Source organism: Toxotes jaculatrix, chromosome 19 (assembly GCF_017976425.1).
Source record: "Toxotes jaculatrix isolate fToxJac2 chromosome 19, fToxJac2.pri, whole genome shotgun sequence".
Lineage (NCBI taxonomy): Eukaryota > Metazoa > Chordata > Actinopteri > Toxotidae > Toxotes > Toxotes jaculatrix.
The window spans coordinates 10,609,918-10,630,639 of NC_054412.1; the positions used below are offsets into that span (position 1 = coordinate 10,609,918).

The following is a 20,722-nucleotide window of genomic DNA, read 5'->3' on the forward strand; positions in this document are numbered from 1 at the left end:
CACATCATAGTTTTCTCAAATTTTCTCTTGAATTAATATTCACAATTATATTAATTTCAGGTTAGGATACTATGTTTCAACAGCGATCAGTCAAGAGACTTTGGACACAAGTGCTCTCATGAATACAGCTACGATTGCCACCAAGGAAACAAAAATATAAAATCTGTTTTGTTTTTTGTTTTTTAATTTTGTTTGCTTGGTTTTCTGTGTTTAGACTGTGATGACTTCTCATCCCACAGTCAATTGTGTTAGCCAGGTCCCAAGTAAATGACATAGAGGAGTAGAGCATGCAGTAGGTTGTCAGGTCAGTTTTAGAGCTGAACCCAGGAGTAGTCTGCAATTTGAAAGACACAGTAGCAGTTATAATGGTGTGAGGTATACTACATAGAAATAGAACAATAAGGCCCATGTTGTGAGAATTCAAGTCTTTATACTTGCATTAACTTTTTTTTTTTTTTTGGAGGCAATGGAAATAAGCTGCAAACACAAAATTCACTTGTTCTCTCTTTTGCAGAGCTGAGATGGCTGGGCAGGAGTGCAGCGGCTTTTTCACTAGAAGACGCTACCTAACCAATAGTGATGAGAGTGGTCACAGTCAACCAGAACAACAACGCTGCAGGTTGGAAAACCAAAATGATGAGCTGAAAGAAGGTAACTTAAAATATAAATATATATATTACTCTAAAATATAAATATCAAAAATATTTATTAAAGCAGCGTTAAAATAGAAATCACCATCACCATAAGGTGGTGCTAAAATTATTACCCAATTGTTTCCTCCTGCCTTTAGTCTTTTTTTCTCTCTTTTTTTAAAATGTGCACTGTTTAATTTGGCCATTAACCATATCATTTATATTGCTTCCCAGTTTTGTCTTGTCATAAGAGTCATTCAGGGTTTGGTGCTTTTTTTCTGGCAAACAAAAGCAATTTGAGTCACAATCCACAATTCAAAGACTGTTCTTTCTTATGTGATGTTCAAATCCAGACTTGACACAATGTAATAAAGCTTGTTGGTCCAAAGGGGCACAGGATGATATCAGGTTAAGGAACAAGGAAGGATGGACTGAGAATGTAGGACAATGTAGGAAGGTGTGATTAAAGCTCCTGTCTCAGCTTTAAGACCTGAGGCAGGCGACGTGCTCACAGGCAGGTAAATCACCCCACGCTGCTGATGTAAAATGAGAGAAATCACGACTCTGCAAAAACCCCTCCCTGAGGCGTGTCTGCATGATATGTGCTCACTCACACGTACTACGTCTTTAAGGCTTCTGATCTATATTTACCCACGTTTCCAACTGATTGTGACACTGAAAGATATATCCTCTGAGTCATGAGGCAGGGAATCAGAGAGCTGAGGAGGGAGGGGAATGGGAATAAGACTGAAATCAGTTTAAAGAGGGATCAGTGGAGCAGGGTGGAAAAGAGACTAATTGAGTTGAGGGGGGAGAAGAAAAGAGGATAAAAATGAGATGGAGGAATAGAGAGAGGTGGAGAGCTGAGAGGAAACCTGTGTCTCCTCATTCATATGCGTGAATGACAGGAAAAGAAAAGGCATGATAGTAAAACAGAGAGGAGGATGTGTGAGGTTATACTATCTCCCACCCATAACATCCAATGGAGAAACAGTTTAATAGCAGATTTGCATAAATGTAAAATATCTTCAGACATGCGACAAGTAGAAGAACATGTCTACATGTCCCAAATTTCCCCAAGGGACCTCCCAAAGGGATTAATAAAGTATATTCTATTCTATTCTATTCTATTCTATGTCTGGAGCACACACAGAGGGCTGGTCAGTTGTGGTTTTGCCAGACTGGCTGCACCCACTCACCCCTCGCATGGGTGTAGTCCAGCTTACACTCATTACCACAGCATTACCATTCACCAGGCATAGGCATATCTGAGAACGTGTGTGTGTGTGTTTTTTCTGTGTGTTTTCACATGTACCTACCAATGGCAGGTTTATTGATTGGTTGGACATGGGGAAAAAAAAAACCCTTTTTGCCCTTCTCTTTCTCATTACAAATCTGTGCACGTCTAAGCTCACAAATTAACAAGTTATATCTTGATTGCTAAAAAAACTAAAATGACTAGAGTCTGGAGGTAAATGTTTAACCAACAGACTCACGAGTGGTATCAACCTTCTCATCTAACTCTCAGCCCTGTAAGTGTGTGTCCCAAAATCTTTTCTACTTTTTTTTTTTTTTTTTTTAAGATTTTGGAACTCAGAACAAACTCAAACAAAAGTGATATTTTACAAATCTCCTTATAGAAAGGCTCTTTTCACTTTGCCCCTGTTCAGAGAGGATTGAGTTCAGGATCAGGAACAATAGTACGGGATTCAGTGTGGTGCTCTAAAATATTTCAGCTGACCAAGTATGCGGAATCCAAATTATCTAATTGTGAGGCCCTTTCAGTGACACTTTTGAGCAGTTTTCTAAAGTCATTTGAGGGCATTGTAGTTTAAAATACTTCTACTTTGTATCTGTTTGGTTCAGTTCCATTCAATTTTATTTATGTAGCACAAAATCATAACAGAAGTCATCTCAAGGCACTTTTCAAACAGAGCAGGTCTAGACCATACTCTTTATAATATTATCTACAAAGACCAAACATTTCCCCCAAGCGCAAACACTTGGTGACGACGGCAAAGAAAAACTCCCTTTTAACAGGTAGAAGCTGGCTCTTGGGGGTGGCTTGACTAGTTGGGTTGACAGAGAGAGTGAGGGAGAGAAAGAAGGAGGGAAGCAGGCAAGAAGGGAGGAAAGAGAACATAGGACAATGCAGGAATTATGATGACACCAAGATTGAAAGTAATAGGGGGCCCTATCCTATTAGTAATAATACGATTAATAGCAATACAAACAATAACAATAGGAGAACTAATGATGGTGAGACAAAAATAGGACTAATAATCATAATTAATGAGACTAGTAATGAGGGCAGTAGGTGGCCCCCAGCAGCAGATCCAGACTCTATAGCTCTGAGGGCAATTTAAGAGAGGCGAGAAAGACCAGAACTATGGGAAAGGGAAGAAGTTGAATTAATAACATGTATTAATGGGATATGAATGAGTACAGATCTGTAGGATCTGCAAGTGAGGAAGTGATGTGAGCTGGGGGAATTACTGCAGATCAGGCAGAAAGGAGCTTGATTTGTGTTGTGTTCTTGTATTGGACAGGCCCGGCCTTGTTAGAGAATCCACAAGGGCTCAGTGTTAAAATTTGGCAGAACTATCCAAATCCTGATCAACCACAAATCACCCAGAAAACAGACGAGGAAGCGGACTTTAAAAAGCATGAAATTTCAGGATTAAGATAAAGAACAGCACTGATTTACTTTTTCATTCATGCAAAACAAAATCAGCGATTATGGGGTAAGGGATGCTGGCAAATGAGAAGTTTTTGTTGAAAGTGGCTGAAAGAAGGCTCTCATAGAGAAATTTGACTCCTGTAATCCGAAAGCCCAAAACGGAGCTTTTGACTGCATCTCTGCATGTGGGTGCATGCAAGTGATTGTTTGACTTCTTATCCATCTTACTCAGTGTTTGTTTGTTGTGTAGCAAAAAGCCTTTAAAGACCATTTATCAGAATCCTATTATGTGAAAAGTGACACCTGTCCTCTAATATTCGTCTAATATTCACACTCCAGTCAATCAAAATTTTTTTTTTTCTTCAATTAACCTAAAATAGGGGAATAACTGCAATTTTGCTACAGTCTGGTTTAATTGTAACAATACTGCTTACGATTAAACCTTTATTCATTTGAGGGCATTGTAGTTTAAAATACAATGCCTTCATCTTGTTTTAATATTTAAAGTAAGAAGACTATAGATTCATCAAGTCTGAAAATGATTCTGCTATAACTAACAGTTGGCTTGACTTTGTTTAAAATAAGAATATGTACATAAGAGGCTTAAACTAAATACACCCCCAGTTCACTACTACAGATTCCTCCTCAGTGTAAACATTTTCCTCTTTCTCCCACATACACTGTAAATCTCACATCTCCTTTGACCTATATCTCGACTCCTGCCCAAGGTGCTTTATAGAAGCATAGAAATGATAAATGATTCAATGTGTACCTCTTATCTTTCATTTACATTACCTTCTCCTGAATAACTTTCATCTGTTTTCAAGGTAACTCTAAACGAGGTTACATTTTCCAGATTTTCTGTTGTGTTTGACAGCGTTATCTCATATCAATAACCTGGTATCTCGTGATACCGTGTTATGATACTGCCATGTCACAGGAGCTGAGCTTTTGCTGTAGTCATTCGGTCAAAGTTGATCCCTTCACGTTGTCAACCTTTCCCTCCTTTTATAGTTTTTTTTCACCCCACATCTTGCTCTTTCTCTCCCCCCTCTATGACTCAGCCCTCTGATCTCACTCCCTCAGGGCAGACACTGAATCATTTTTTTTTCCTCTTCTAAATGACCACGGCAAACTCTGACCAGAACATTTCACTGGCATCATCTGCCCAAGATAATAAACATGCTGTGCAGTGTCTCCTTGACTTTTCCCATAATGAACCCATCTCCTGTCCTTCACATACTCCTCTCACTGAGTAACATTTCACCGACAGTTCACTCAAAGTGCTGTAGAAACTGTAAAATGTAAAAAATATTCTGATCCACATTTGTTTATGTTGAGTAAACTTATGTTGTGAAAGCTGGGTTTAAAAACTCGCTATATGCTAAGCTAACAGCAATTTATAAACATGTTAATTAGTTAGCTAAGATTCCTTTACAGAAACTTGAAAATTTTAGGTAAAAGTAGTGAAACAGTTTAAAGTGATTGATAAACAGCTGAAATACTTAGTTAAAGTTAATAAATTGTTTCAATATTTAACTGTATGTATAAAAATAAAAAATCTGTATTAGATAAACCATTAAAATCAACCATTTAAATTATAGAGGAAATTGTAAAACAAAGGAATAAACACATACCTGATCAATTACACTACACTCTACACTATACTCAAATGGTGAGGAGTTCCTCATCTGCTAGGGTGAGTTTGGGAACCACTGGGTTACCAAATTATTTTATGACAATGATAATTGTTATTATCAATGATAATGATAGTTGTTATTATCATTGCCATTGATTTTGATGAATCACAGTATATAATGGTGTTTTTTGTGTTAAAAAAATAGTTACACGTGAAAAAAGGGGTCTGTGCATTTTCTACACACATCTTTGCACACAAAGGCATCTGCAACATGATATGAGCAATAAAGTCAGAGTTCGGCTTCAGACAAGTGATCTGCCAGTACAGCTACACCACTTATCCATGATTAATGGCTGCTTTTAAACATGTGAGACACCATAATGTGTCTAACAGCTCGGTGTGAAGTCACTGAGCCATGCCTCGTTGTTTTAATGTACACCCTGACTGGTGGTGCGGCTAATTAGCCATGGCTAATTGTTGGTAATGTGTAGCACAAAGACACGGTGTCCAGGAGCAGTAGATATTTGTGAGAGATTAGCAGTTTGAGGGGCCAGTGAAAGGTGAGATTAAGACATTCCCTGCATGTTCTCTGTGAAATCCGCCTATTTGTGACCACTTAAATCATTTACATGTGATTACTTTCGCTTGGCTGAAGCTTGCCAGTCTATCAAACTGCATGTTAGAGGAAAGCGAAATGGTGAGTTCAAGTTATGTGGTCAAGTGTCTGATAGCGGCGACCATTAATGAGAATGCAAAAAAAATTGCATTCTCATCAATGGTCAATTGTAAGATCTGGTCCAGGTTACTGTTTCTAGTGTGACCCCAGTACTCAGTTTGTTTTTTGTTCAGTCAAGTTTGTTGGTGGCCGTTTACAATTAACTTGCTGGTCATGTACTAAAGGCTGATTAGTATACATGTCTGTGTGTCTTTGTTCACCTCTTTTTGTTGCCTCAGGTTAGTCAGTTATTTACTACTTATTTACTAGGTCCCAACCCACCTGCCACATGATGTCTCTAGTCTTTGCTTACATTTGTATTAAGATGCATCAAACTGTGGATGAAGTGTCATGTTGATATGCGCAATTTAACACAAGATCCCTTGTTTTTTAATTAGGCCCACATAATGTGTGACCTTGTCGCATTATTTCTCATGTTGTGATCATACACTATATTGCCTATACATTAGGGTAATAATCTAAAACCCTAAGTGGATTAGGTGTAATCTGCTTACTGTGCTATATTTAAGGATTTTCACATACATGGATTGATAGCTACTGCCAAATCCATTCAGGAAATCTAGCACCCTATCACTCAAAGCTGTGCTAACTTGTAAAGCTGCGTCAGTAGGGCCTTCTGCTATATCACAGTAGGAAGTGCTGCCTCACAAAATACACACCTATATCACCGGAACCACCACTGAGAGGGTACTGATGTGAAACTGATGTGTCCCAGAGCACAGTACAGCAGCACTGCACAGACAACCGTATCACAAGTCCAACAGCTGCATCGCCAAGTGAACTGTTGCAGCATGTGACCCGAACAGCTGTTACATCATACAAGGAATTGGCTGCATCACAGGGTAAACCGTTGAGAGGCCTCTGTGTCACCACCGAGACTGGAAACTCAGGATGTGTCCAAAACCACTCCCTCGTTCACTCATTCTCCCCTCCCCATGTAACTGACACAGTTGTTTACTCAATAGTGAGCAGTAAAATCTGATTCTGGACACTTATTGATCATCATCATCATCATCATTTTGCGTCATCACTGTCAGCTCTAGAGAAGTAGAGTTGCACAACAGTAGTTTTCTCATCCATAAAATGTGAAGCATTATGTTTTAGGATTTGAAGAGTAAAATCTGAGCTGTGAAATTATTGCACTATAGGCTATAGTAAACAGAGGGGGATTTGGGATACAGTTACAGCAAGCAAAAAAAGTGGTCCTGCAGTGGTTAGCTGCCAGCCAATGAGAATTAAGTATTTTCTGTGGCCAGTGGTATAACAGATCTCCCAAGAGGAGATCTCTTATTACAGTCATTACTATCATTAGCTTTGAAAACAAGAAGTTCAACAGTCTCCCTGAAGAGAGTAAACTTTATTTGTTATGTGATCCAGTTGAGTCTGAAGATGGAAGCCAAGTTTCCATCCAAACATAGTGCAAATTTAAAAGGAATTTCCAGAAAATCAGCAAGAGAAAATGCAAATTAATGTGCAACTCCATTCACTACTGTTATGCAAATATTAGGAGCAGGTTCACCAAAATAGGACAGCTGGTGCTGCTAATTCTGACAATCTCCTGTCAGGAGCCATTAAAGTGTTGCACAGGAAGAGGCATAACGACATAATTAAAAGGGTGGCAATCAAACATCAAACAAATAAAAACAGTTTGGAAAATGTGATGGAAATGTGGCATATATGCTTGTTTCATGTATTCATTTGTGGAAGGTTACAGTCTCCTCATTGATCCACAGATTGGATGTTTTTGTCTGCCACCATTTTTCAGGAGCTTCACTGATAGAAAGTTCTTTGTTCTTTGAACGTAATGTTATATGTTCATCGCTGCAATGTATTCAAGTATTTTTGATCCTTTATAAGTTTATGCATCCATTTGGGCACCAGTGTTTTTTGCGTGACTGTCCTCCCAAGAAAAACGAGAGCGATCAGATATAAATGTTTACGTGCAAATGACAAAGTAGTCTGATGTTGTTCCAGGACCACAAAGTCTGTGTGTGGAGGAGTTTGGGGTGGTAGGAAGGATCAACAAAACATTGGCGGCCGCTGTTAATTTCCTGTTTCCTACAAACAGTGGGGTTGCTTTCTTGTAACTATGACCACGATCGTGTGGTCATTCCCTCACCTTAGCCAAACTGGTCATTATTGTTACCATGACAATGAAGGACCGCTAACATTACTAATTTTAACCGAAACCATGATCTTTCCCCAACCCTCACCATGCTGTTTTTGTGCCTAAACCTAACCGAAACTAAAACCAAAGGGGTTGTGAGATCAGAAAAATGCTTTATTTTTGAAACAGTGATTTGAGACAGTTTTAGAAGGTGCAGACAAACAAAGCCACCCTGGTAATGGTTACTTCAGATCAGAAGACGCTCTCATCTGTCTTCTCCGTCTTTGGAGGACATAAACCTACTACTATAAAGAAGTACCTTAATAAAACCACAAGCTCAGCTTGTCATTAAACCCATTCCATGCAGTCAATAGTAACCCCCTCACTGTGAAATCCTTCTAGATTCAGCTGCCAAGCACAGCAGAAGATGTCTGCACAGCGTTGTGATTTCATCTGGACATCGGTGGGAGAGACATCCAGGGAATACTGAAGATTTCCAACTTTAAAAAAAGCATGACTGATCCTACGCTCTCTATTTGCAGGCCAACCCAGGTTCATCTGGCAGGCTCAAGCTCAAGGACAGACAGATAAGAGGACACACACACACACTGGGCTTACATTCACACAAGTTTCCAAGACTAAATCAAATATTTATCAAATTCAGGCAAAAGTTAGAAAGGAATGAAACATTGCCTCAATATCAAGTCCGGCTGAAGACGGGGCCAGTGTGGGTAATCCATGCAGTATTCATTAAAACTCCAACATGTCAACCTCTTCACTTCAGCCTGAGGGAGTAGGTATATATGTATGTATGTATGCTTTGCTGTGGCCTTGTGCAGTAAGGCTATATGGACTTCACAAGGCATTTTCAGCAATAACAAGATAACAAGCTCCCATTAAGAATGCATGTCAGGTACTGCAAATGTACTATCAACAATCAGGCGAGCTTTAATGGGATTTCACTTCCTGCAGTGTGTACACAGACTGGATAGACAATGTTCAGTTAGAACAGATGAAAGAGATGAAATCTTAACCCCATCTATACCATGTACAGTGTATTTTTAAAAGCAGAATCCTTCCTTACTTCACCCAGGAGAAAATCAAGAGAGATAAACATGAACTCATTGACACCTGATCGTTACAGCCCCACATTACACTTCTCTCTCTCCTCTGCCAACTATCTCTCCTTTTCCCCTTCCCTCTGCCTCTCATACCTCCCATTCCTGCCCCCCCCCCCCCCCCCCCCCCCCGGCACTTGCCTGCCCCGAAGTGTATCTCATTTTAGCATCGACTATCTGTAAGCCAAGAGCTGCTGTCACCAGATCCCCCAGTCCTGCAGGGTTCTTAGGAATGGCATGTGTTCCCAATTGGCAGCTTAGCAGACGTCGACCACACAACTACAAACCAGGGGCTTTCTGGAGGCCAAGGTGGCCAGAGCTATGTTGTGTCTTGCAGCTTTTCGGTCCCATTATGCAGAAAACTTTAAGGCTGGGATTCACAGGGAAGCAGCTCCTTGAGGTTTCTGACAGAACAGATTTGAACGTCCAGGAGGCTTGTTTATCAGATGCACACAGGTTCATCTACAGTCTTGTGAGGGACAGGTGTTACTGCTTTGATTTTTCAGCAACCCCCTGTTACACCTTCCTTTCCAGCGCTTCTACACACAGATAATGTCAGTGTTACTTCTCAGGTTTCAGAAGGAAGCTGCACAGGGAGAGCCAGAAGTTTCTTGGAAGTGACGATGGCCTCAATTCATGGCGCAGCCAAATGTGTGGGTGTGATTGTGTACATAAATATAATATATATATTTAAGTATCTGACAAGCTTGTGTACCCGTCGCTCATTTATGTGTGACTAATTGAAAGCATGTTTATCATGCAACTCACACTCTAACACATATGCACACTTTTTCATTTACATTTCCTCCCTGGCACACAGAGCAAGATTTAAAAAAAGAAAAAAATAATAATTTATAGCTTTGGCTCCTTGAGCTTGTGCAGCAGAATGTCACTGGGAGTGGAAACATTAAGAGGGAATATACAGTAAAAGGTCAAGGTGAATGTGGAGACAAGAGCAGGAGCATTGAAACTACACCATGACTCTGTGTCTCTCTCTTTTCCATTTTCCTCCCTTTTCCTCTTATTGATTCACTAAAATCATTTTAGCTGAGTCATCCCAGATGTTTCTATCCTTTAAGCCACTCCCTACCTGCAAAGACTTGTATTTCTTTATTGTTCTTTTGTCCTATAAATGTCTTTTTGTTATGTTGTTTATTGACTGCTTCATTTATCTCACCCACACCCCACATGCAGCAATACCTGAACTGAGCAATAATTGAATTTCTCCATCCTTCTCTTGCCCTCTGCGCTCACTCTTTTCCATGTGTTTCCCCCCGAGGATCGACTGTAGTTGTTATAATCTAGTTTACTATTCAACTAGGACCCAGATGCAGACACAGGCACAGAGAGACACAGAGACAATAGTTGAGTTCAACAGTTTATTTCCACTTAGGAAAAGCAAGAGTTTGTGTTCCAACTAGACGAGTGGGCAGCCAGGCAAGGCAGGATGATTTCAGCTGACTCCCATGTAGGTGGAGGGGTGAATCCAGGTTGGATGGAGAGGTGTCTGAGACTGAGGCGAGGGACTGAAAGCGTGGGTGAGGTCTTTTCCACGGAACTGGGTGCAGTGAAGGTGGAACAAACAGGTGGTTGTGTGGTTGGTGATCCTGTGGCACAGGCGAAACAAACAGAGGTTAGTATCCACAAACAGACTAAGATTCTTCAAACAAAGATGAGTTCTTTTCTTAGCAAAGTCAACCAACATTTCTACTGTGAGTGATGACAGACGCATCGGCGAAGAATGGGCTGAAGCACCGGTCTTTAAATAACACCAGGAAGTGGGTGGAGTAATGAGCGGATTCTCAACAGGTGTGCCAGTGAGATGGCGGGAAGCGTGACGTCCCCACACCGTGTCCAAACAAAAACACACATTCAAACACAAACAGGGAGAACAGACACAACACGCCCAATAACACACACCAGGAAGGGGAACACAGCAGAAACACAAGGAGAAGGAACGGAGGCCCCTACCTTATCCTAACAGTAGTAACATTGGTGAGCCGTTAATTTTTCATCAGGACAAAAATGCATTTCGGCCATGTACACGTTAAACGTTATCGACATGTTAATTGCTGTTGCGTGAATGTTAGTTTGCTGACATTGACATTTAGCTCAAATCACCACTGTGTTTAATTGCGGCCTCAAGCCAAATATAAGTCTAAGTTGTGGCAGTGGAAATGGAGTGGGAGCATGAAAGCAATTTCTTAGAAACAGAGCTAGGCTACATGACATATTTAAACCTTCTCCCTCTCTCTCTCTCTCTCTCTCTCTCTCTCAGGTCATTTCCTCACCTTGTGTTGATTTTTCAGTCCCACTCCAGAATGTGTCTCTGTCTCATTTTATTTGTATGGAGCAGCATACACATTATTTTTGGGACATTCTGGTCAAAAAATATTTCATAGCATGAGGCGAACCATGCAGTAATGCAGTTGAGGGATTCCATTTACCTCAACCCACATCCTCAAACCTCTTTCTCCTGCAGACACTGGCACAGCCAGGCAGAAACATAGATATGCGCACTCACATGCATACGCTGACACACATACATACACAGAGGTAACCCAGTAATTAGGGGTACTGTAATTGTGACCTTGCATTGTAAACTTGCGGGGCAGTGTTGCCAGGGAAGGTTTGTTGACTGTAGGATTATGACAGGGAACTTAAATGGTATGTGTTTATCTACATTCTGCAGTGGTGAGAGCTGCCGTCTAAAATATCCACCAGGTTGTCGGTAATGGAGTTGGCTCAGGCTGTAAAGTTTAAGCGGTCATCATCGTCGTCATCATCACAATCACTGTAACTGGCAACTTCTCTTGATTTATTACGGGCTTGGCAGCAGGATGTTGGACATAAATATTAAATTGTGTCATGCACATGAGTTACTTTTGACTGCATAATGTTTGTTTGTGTTTCCGCGACTTAGCTTTTGTCCACAGTGGTGGCAAATTACATATGGTAAGTGCAAATTCTTTAAAAAATACTCAGGGATGTGACAAGTGAAGACAACGTTGTGGTGACTCACCTCCCTCTCTTGAACAAATAGCTGGTTCCCACTGGGAAAACTATTACGTTTTGGGGTTAACACCTTGTTTTTCGGTCAGTATTTAAGGTAAGGTTTGGGGTTGTATAGTTATGGTTAAATTTAGCTCCACCGCTACGTACACTAAGATTACTGTCTAAGGACTGAGAGGAAGATACTGGCCATCAACCAGCAATTCAGTTACACAAGATACCACACACACAGCCAGAGACCTATATGCTGTTACTGTCACTGATAATGCCAATAAATGTCTTCAGTTTAAAGATTATTCTACTTCCAAATGTTTGTATGTGTGTTTTGGTGCGAGGGTACCCAGATGGCCAGCAGGGGCCCTGGTTAAATTTAAGGTAAGTACTGAACAATGTTAATGGCAGAACTAGAAATTATGGAGGCAAACAGAGACTGAGACCGCATGAAATTATACCTTCAAGGAGCAAAACAAATGGGGAAACTTTCCCAGTTATTTTAAAAAGGTATCAGCTTGTCCACAGTCATAATGCCAGACACAGTGTCAAAAATTCCTTGATTCATTGCTTCACTGATACATTCATCTTAAACTGTCTGCTTTCTGTAAATTTTTATGTCTCAGTTTCCTTGTTCTTATTTTCAAATATATGTTCATGTCAGATGTTGAATAGCTGTCTCCATCATGTTACAAGTTGATGGACCATGAAAATTCCAGGAACAACCTTGGAAATGAGCCCAGGACTTTATCGTTCTATCCCTGACAGAAAAAGTCAAAAACCTCATGTGTTGTATTTTTATAAATATACTACAATGTTGTCAATGAACCAAAACCACAAAACCAAAGTCTTCAGGGAATTACTGAGTCAATGCAATGTCCTCCCATGTGAGAAAAACAGGAGACTGTGTGTGCGCGTGCGCGTATGTGTGCGTGTGCGCGCGTGTGTGTGTGTGAGAAAGAGAGACAGGTGGTTGTAATGACAAAGTCAAATATTTGACACAGGGTAATTACAAAGGTAGTCTTGTGACTTTATGTAGTCATATTTTCCATAGGTGTTGAAAATAAGGCTTTTGTTGTATCCAGTGACATGTTGTTAAACTGTACACATGAATGTATACATACCATAAGCAAACACACATACAGTACACGCACAAGCCTGCGTGCGAGCGTGTCATAGTTTTATAGTTTCGAGTCTGTTCATTCATCCTTTCATTCATTCAGTCAAGTTGTTTGAGCAAACGTTTTTATTCTGCTGTCATTTCAGATCCTGCCGCTCCCACCTGTCCTGCTCCTCCTCCCCATTCACCTGCTCACCTGTTCCCCTTTGTCTCATCAGTAAGTGTATATTCTGGTCCATTTCCACTCGCTTTCTGCCAGATTTTCTTTGTGTCTTGTGCCTTATTTTTTCCAGCTCTTTGGTCTTGTTTTGATGCTGATCATGTTTTGTTTTTGTTTTTGTTTAGTTAACTCAGCTTGACCATTTGAACTTTTTTTTGCCTGCTTGGATTTGTGTATCCTGTTTTTTTTTCTAAGTAAATACTGTTTACTTTTACATTTGCCTCCTGAGAACCAGGATAGTGTGTGTGTGTGTGCGTGTGCGTGCGTGTGTGTGCATGCACATGCAACAAGTAGACCATAACAGCAGGAAACCCAGCATCAGATTAAAATGAAACCTATCATATTTTCTCTTTCTTTCTCAGCCCCCCTTTTATTTGAATTCCCACACACAACCACAATAAATCCTCCCACAACAATATTTCCATTCATTCCACTGCAAATCACATTCATCAAAGTCACACATTTCCAGGCTATTATTCCTTTTTATGGCATTCTCAAACTCAAATTCCCATGTCCCAAATTTCCATATCCTTCACATGAGTGGCAGATCAGCAGATTTTTTTTTCCACCCTGCTCTGAAATAAACAATAGCTGCTTTTCGGGACTTCAAAGTGCTGGAGGGGGTGAGAATGGGTTGCTGGGTGCATAAAATATCAAGGTGAGAGATTAGAGCTTATCAGAGATTTCCTTTGAGAAAAAAATGTTTCTGCCTGTGGCTACTGCTTGCCTGAACAGCAACTAGCAGAAGTGGAAGAGGTGTCCATGTGTTGCAACAGGGTAAGAGGGTCAACCGCAGGTGGTTTATGAAGGTGAAGACTGTGATCTGCACAAGTTGTCCTCTGGTTCTCCAAATCTCTGCCTTTCATTTCTGTCCCCTGTGGCTCTTTTGCCAATGTGTGTTTGTGTGTTTGACCTAATGTACCCTCTGACCAGAGAAGCCAAATTACAGGAGAGCGTTGACTTTCCAGGAAACAAACAATTCGTACACAACCATACACTTTCGAACACCACAGCTTTTGCAACAGAATGGAAAAGGGAAAAAAAGAATTAAACAATCTCAAAACAGCCTGTTGAGTTCTTTACCGCCGTAAAGTCTAGTGGAATGGATTCAGTTTCCAGTGTGACTCATTAGTGTGGGGCAATGGAGACAAGGTCAGCTAAAACTGACGTGACACCAAGTGCCAGTCATTCATGAAGGTTTGGGTCATTCAGGCAGACATGTGGGTCTCTGAGTTCTGGAAGGAATATTATTTGGGATTAGATCCCCCATCACGGGTCAGGTAATACCCTACCGCCCCCCAGTGGCCATGGGGCAAATGCAAATGACCTTGGAGGTTGGGTCACATGCATTTGCCCAGTTGAGTAGACATGACAAAGTAGGATCAAAATAAATGATCTGTAAAAATGGTTAATGTAAATAAGTAGCAAAAACCTTATTAAAACCTTTGGGTACTTGTATTTCTTACATAACCTGTCCTTATGTTTACAGACAGGTGACAGTTTAAAGAAAAAACCTGAATAAATGAGTGGAGAAACATAACAAACGCAGGTTCTTCCCCACAGGTGCACTGCATGGTAAAACAGTCAGCATCCAGTCACATTCTTTGGGAGGCATAAAAATGCAGAGAAGGACCAGCTGATTCTGATTTTGTACCAAGATGGCAAGAGGGAAAAGATCTAAGTGACTTTGAAAGAGGGTTCATTGTTGGGGCACAGGTGGCAGGAGCTTCAGTCACAAAGACAGTTCAACTGGCTACTGTTTCAGCAGGAACAGTGACTAAAGTGACATCTGCATTCAGATCTATAGGGAAGAAAGTCAGTAAATAGGGTTGGAAGTGGTGGTCGACAGTGCACGTTTGATGACCATGATGCTTGTGTATTGGTGTGGTATGTAAGGAAAAACAGGAGCAGCTCTTCCTCAGGTGACTGAGAATGTCAGTGCAGGACAGACAACAACAGTTCGTCAATAATTACGTAGAGAGAGATCTTATAGTAGCGCTGCAGTGCATAAACCCCCCATTCCAAAGATGAATCTACATTTTAGAGTTCAGTGGTGCAAAAACGAAAGGCACTGGTCTATAGAGATGTGGAGAACAGGGACATGGTCAGATGAGTCATCCTTCACCATGTTCACCGCAAGTGGGCGAGTGCATGTGTGGCACCGAGAGAACAGCACAGCCCAGAACGGTGAGGTGATCTGGTGACTCTGTTACGCTGTGGGTGGGACTCTTTGCATGGCATGGTTTGGGTCCACGTTTTGCCCTTAGAGGTAAGGGTGACAACAAATCACTACAAATCAAATGCAAAATAAGTTGTTCTGAGTGATCACTTTTATCCTACGATGAAACTTTTCTATCCTGATGGGGGTGACCTCTTCCAGGATGACAATGCTTCCATCCATAGGGTGTGAGGCAGTCACTGAAGGTTTTGATGAGTATGAAAATGATGTGAATCATATGTTATGGCTTTCACAGTCACCAGATCTCAACACAGTTGAACACTTGTGGAAGTTCTTGGATGTTAGACAGTGCTCTCCACCGCTAACACCAAATGAGGGAATATCTTTTGGTGTTCAGAATAGTGTTCACCCCTCAGAGTCCAGAGACCTGTAGAATTAATGCCAAGGGGCAGTAAAGCTGTTCTGGCCACCTGTTCCAACACCTTACTAAGACACTTTTGTTGATTTTTTTTCCTTTAATTTCTCACCTGTCTGTAGTTGTTTTGATCTAAGGCAATGAAATAATTGAACAAGTTACCAGAATGCAACTACCTTGATAACATGTTACGATCTTACAATTCATTTATCAGTGTGCTTCCACTTCTTCAGGCAAGTAGCAATCAATGAACAAGATTGAGAGGCAGCAAGATAAAGCAAATCTGATTGTGTACCTGCTTGACACAGTGGTACCATAAGTCATTAACAGTGCCGTACGTGACAATGTTCACGCATAACTTGACTTGACCCAAAATCTCCCCTGACACTGTGGCACAGAGTAGGGGACTTTTACGTCACAGTTTTGACAAGTAGCTCCTTTCTTCAGCGCACACAAAGCCTCGACTGTGCTCATAATGGACTGAGAGAACAGCTGCTCACATGTCAGCTCCAAGACTGTGAACCACACTGACTTGTGAAAAAGGCCCAGTGCTGCAGGTCTCCACAGCACAGGTGGGCCGCTGGGTGCAGGTGCCCATCACACCCCCAGTAGTGCCAGTAGGACTCTAGTCAGGCTGCGTAAGGACAGCTGCTGCTTTTTGCACCCTGAACTCTGTTTCTCACCAACGCTGCAAGAAAGTGATTATGACAGAGACTCTAGATTTCAGGCATCAGCATCTTCTTCTTTCTGTTTCTATCTCTCTGCCATTTAGGAAGTTAATTAATAACACATGTGGATAACACTTCACTGCTAGACTGCAAAACTTGTAAAAAAAAATGGAAAGACATCTCTCTTTGCATATCTCTTCATGTAGACTTACATAACAGGCAGCTAAGACTACACACTCGTGTACATGCATAAGTGTATGCACACCACACATGCATACTCAGATCATTAGACTAAACTGTGCCCAGTCCCCAGAGTTAATGTTTAGACGGACTGTGACTGCTGAGATATACGCAGTAAGCAGCAGGGGCGCAGGGCTGAAGGTCAGACCCACATGTGCTGTTTGATCTTTTCCAGCCTACAGCAAGCCAAAATGACATGGATTTAAGGACCGGGGCGGGTGGGAGGGAGGTTGGCAAGGCAGCACAGTCTTCACAAGCTGTGACTTACCTACCTGACACAATGCTTTTACCGAAAAGAGACACGGTCACCTCGAGAGAAATAGGTCGATGAGAGAGAAGGTTAGAGAGAGAGAGGGGAAATGGAGGCTGACTGGGATAAGACAGGTTGGGATGCGTCCAAAAGAATGGGATGTTCAGGATACTTGTTTAACAACTGTGTGTGTGTATGTGTATGTGTATGTGTATGTGTATGTGTATGTGTATGTGTATGTGTATGTGTATGTGTATGTGTATGTGTGTGAGCATAAGAACTGTTGCTAAGCAGAGCAATAAAGTCATCATTATTGTTATAAAGGCAAGGTATCAACAATAGCACTTCTTTGTTTCCGTTCCAGCTCATATTAACATGGTGTTCCAGCTTTAGGAATATTTTGTCCTCTGAACTAAATAACACAGTGAAACAGTCAAGATTTTATCAATTTACCCAAAGGATCATTAAACAGTGACTTGACTGTAGAACATTTTGTATTTTAGTCTATTTTAATACCAGGGATAGTACCATTAAATGTAGCCTTTTTCAATACCGCCACTAACTGCAGTCATTTTATAGTCAGTCCAATTGTTATATGACTACGACATATGAAAATGTAAATATTAATGAATGAATAAACAAAAACAGCAATGCTAGCAGCTTGCAAGCCTGTATTTAAGACTAAAGACTAAACCTACAAGTCCACTACTGCATAGTCGGTATTTCAGCTAAATCATTTGAAATTGCCAGGCAAGTTTCATGTTCATTTGCATAGACTTGAACATTTTCAACTTTTGACCCTTCCCTTTTTTTTCCACACTGCTGGTCCTGCATTGCCAGGAAAGTAGAAAGTATAACATTCACCATGTTCACAAACTTTGTGTTAAAATACTCACATTTGCTAAGTAGCATTAAACATAAGGAACAGCTGATGCTGATGGGAATAATAATTTCTGGGTATGTACAAAACTTTTGCATGCTAGTGTGGCTAATAATGTACTGACAGCCATTAGGGTGTAGCAGTGCTTATGGTGTACAAGGGCAGTGTACTGAGCTGAAATCGAATCATGGTGATTTCATTGGTCTTAATTAATTCATCAATGACAAGCTATGACCTACTGTTCATGACACCTTGACTCGGAGACAGTTAATCCAAGTGCTGCTGTACAAAGAAGTGACAGATTGACACGCAGGCAGGCCAAAGTGATCTCGGTGACAGACAAACTCACATGCCTAGATGGGTGAAAAGACAATTGTGAAGGCCAGTAAGTGCAAGAACCCAGCTATAAAAAAAAGAAAAAAGTCTAAACGCTGATAGACACAGATAAAAATAGTACAGAAAATCATGCACATGGATATTCACGGACCAGAGTGAAGGTGAAGCATTGTTGACCGATCATGCTTCTGTTTTTATTGGCCGCCCCCACACATGACTCCTTTTTGCAGACTAATCTTGTCAGTCAGAGTTTCTACAGCATCATGCTGTGTTTCATTATGGACCCCTACCCAAAAATAGATGCATTCAGTGATCAGCAGTGCCTCAAATGGCATCATGTTACCTAACAAATTGTTGCTTTGTGAATGCATATCTGTGCAAAATGCAAAACTGTGACCCTCACCACACACGTACACACACACACATACATGCATATTCAGAAACACACTTGCCAAAGAGCTCCACCTGCTCCTTCCAGTCCTTTCCAACCATTCTTCTTGAAGCCAATTCTGAACAAATCCTGCGGCTGTGTTGGCTGTGCTCTCCTTCAGCCAGTGAAAAGGATGATGGGGTTTTGTTCTCCTGCCCAGAAAGGCATCGGGATCCGACGCGGAAACCTCAGACGGGGAATAGGGTGGAACACAGGAATACAGTGAGGGAATGGGGAGACCACACACACACTGTCACAGATTGACAGTATGTCTGCAGGAAGGTAAATGTGGTCACAGTACCCCGTGGGATCCAGGATATAGAGGATTTGTCTGTACAAGGGAGGAGAGGGTGAAATGCAAAGAAAGGAGAGAGATGTTCAGTGTGTCTGCACTGTCAAGAAGGGGAGATATAGAGTTAAAGGGAAAGAATGAGATCATGACAGAGTGTATGTAGTCAAAGTGTCTGTGTGTCTGTCTGAGTGTGTATGAGATAGAAAGAGAGAGAGCAGTATTGGCTGACTTTGACCCTCACAGGCTGCCAGTAAAGCAGGCAGCTGACAGCTTGGCCAGTTGCCACGCGAAGCCCAAGCCTCGGCAACGTGCAGCCTGCCTCGTACACAGCGGCGTCGTGGAAACAGTTACCAGGCACGTCTGTTTTACTGAGTCAACAGCGGCCACTGGTGAACAAATCCAGACATTCATTCACAAAAATCCCTACCACAGAACTGTTTCTTATGAAGTCTAGTGGTTGCAGAAGACAGTTATATGGAAGTAAAAACTGCACTATAATCAAAAATATTTTGCACTGATGTCATGTAAGGTTTAATAGTTGATGAGTCATAGATGAATCAGTAACTGTATCCCTCACAGTTGCAGACATAACACACTTTTCCCATCCTGCAAGCACATTTCCACAATTCCCTGGCTATACATGTCTTGCTAATGCACCAGCAGATATTTCCACACATTCTCACTCCAGCTGAAATAACAGTGTCTGTATAGAGCCAGCAGGACATCCTCTGCTATAATAGCCTATGGGCAGACGAGGACAGGACAACCTCCACCAGGCATCTAGAGTCAAAACCCAAATCAATTTAATGCCCCAGCAGATTTGGATTAAAGGAGACAGCAGGTCGAACAATGAATCTGCAGCAAGCACACTGTCCTTTGCTTCATGGGTGACAGAGTCCAAGAGAAGAAATGTAAGCCACTGTGGCAAGAGGAGGAGATGTCTGGTCTTTGCCTAATGCATGAGCAAGTAAAAGTAGGAGGGAAAAGACGTCAAAGCTGCACTAAGAGGCACGAGTGGTGCTGCAACAGAGAAGTCCTTGTTAAGTAATACCTTGCAGACTTTCCATGTTTGCACAAAATAAAACCGGAGTGTCTGGTCTAAACGGTAATGTGGTAGTAAGCAGGATGGTCCGTGCTGTCTGTCTCATCTGCTCTTGTGTCAAAATGGAAAAGCTGGGTAATGCAGTTCCGTGGCTGGGTAATGCAGTTCTGTGGGAATAGCTAAACCTAATAATAGAAAAGCAGACCACACCAGATTAACTATTCCTTCTAAAGGTGACGAGCCTATGTTAGCAGAGTAGCAGTCACCACCTTCACCATCTTTGTAGTTAACTCCTCCACTGTCCAGTGTTTCCTTTTCATGAGCATGTTTTATTGTATTTGATCAAAGGTTTGAATAGCAATAGGGGTCGAACAGTACAGAGGGATGAGATAACAGTGTTTCATACCTTTTCTGCACTGGATCAGACCTGAGGATGGTGCTGTTATAAGTCAGAAACCAGCTATGCAGACAGGCTGCACAGGAGGGAATGATTATGTCACCAGGGATGAGCTGAAGGGCACAATGCTAGTGTTTGTGTGTGTCTGTGCACGCAAGAAATTATGTTCACACACTTCGTTTGGCTACAAAACTGTAGTTTTTGTGACAATGCAGCAACGTTACATACCTCGGCAGGCACGTAACAGGCACAGCTCAATTACTTTTCTTTTTTGTAGCAGCACCTTAGGGGTTTTTAGTGTGTGGCCTCCTTTTGAGATCATGCCTATATTCTGACCT

At 41.4% G+C, this 20,722-nt stretch overlaps 1 long non-coding RNA gene across 1 annotated transcript; it reads right to left on the reverse strand.

The window, feature by feature from the left end:
* Positions 1-10,321: 10,321 nt before the first annotated feature.
* On the reverse strand, positions 10,322-18,241 carry LOC121199785. Its single transcript, XR_005896463.1, has 3 exons — positions 18,127-18,241; positions 17,026-17,066; positions 10,322-10,519 (listed from the first exon to the last, which is right to left on the reverse strand). It is a non-coding gene; the product is annotated as an uncharacterized LOC121199785 (long non-coding RNA).
* Between the last annotated feature and the right edge of the window lie 2,481 nt (positions 18,242-20,722).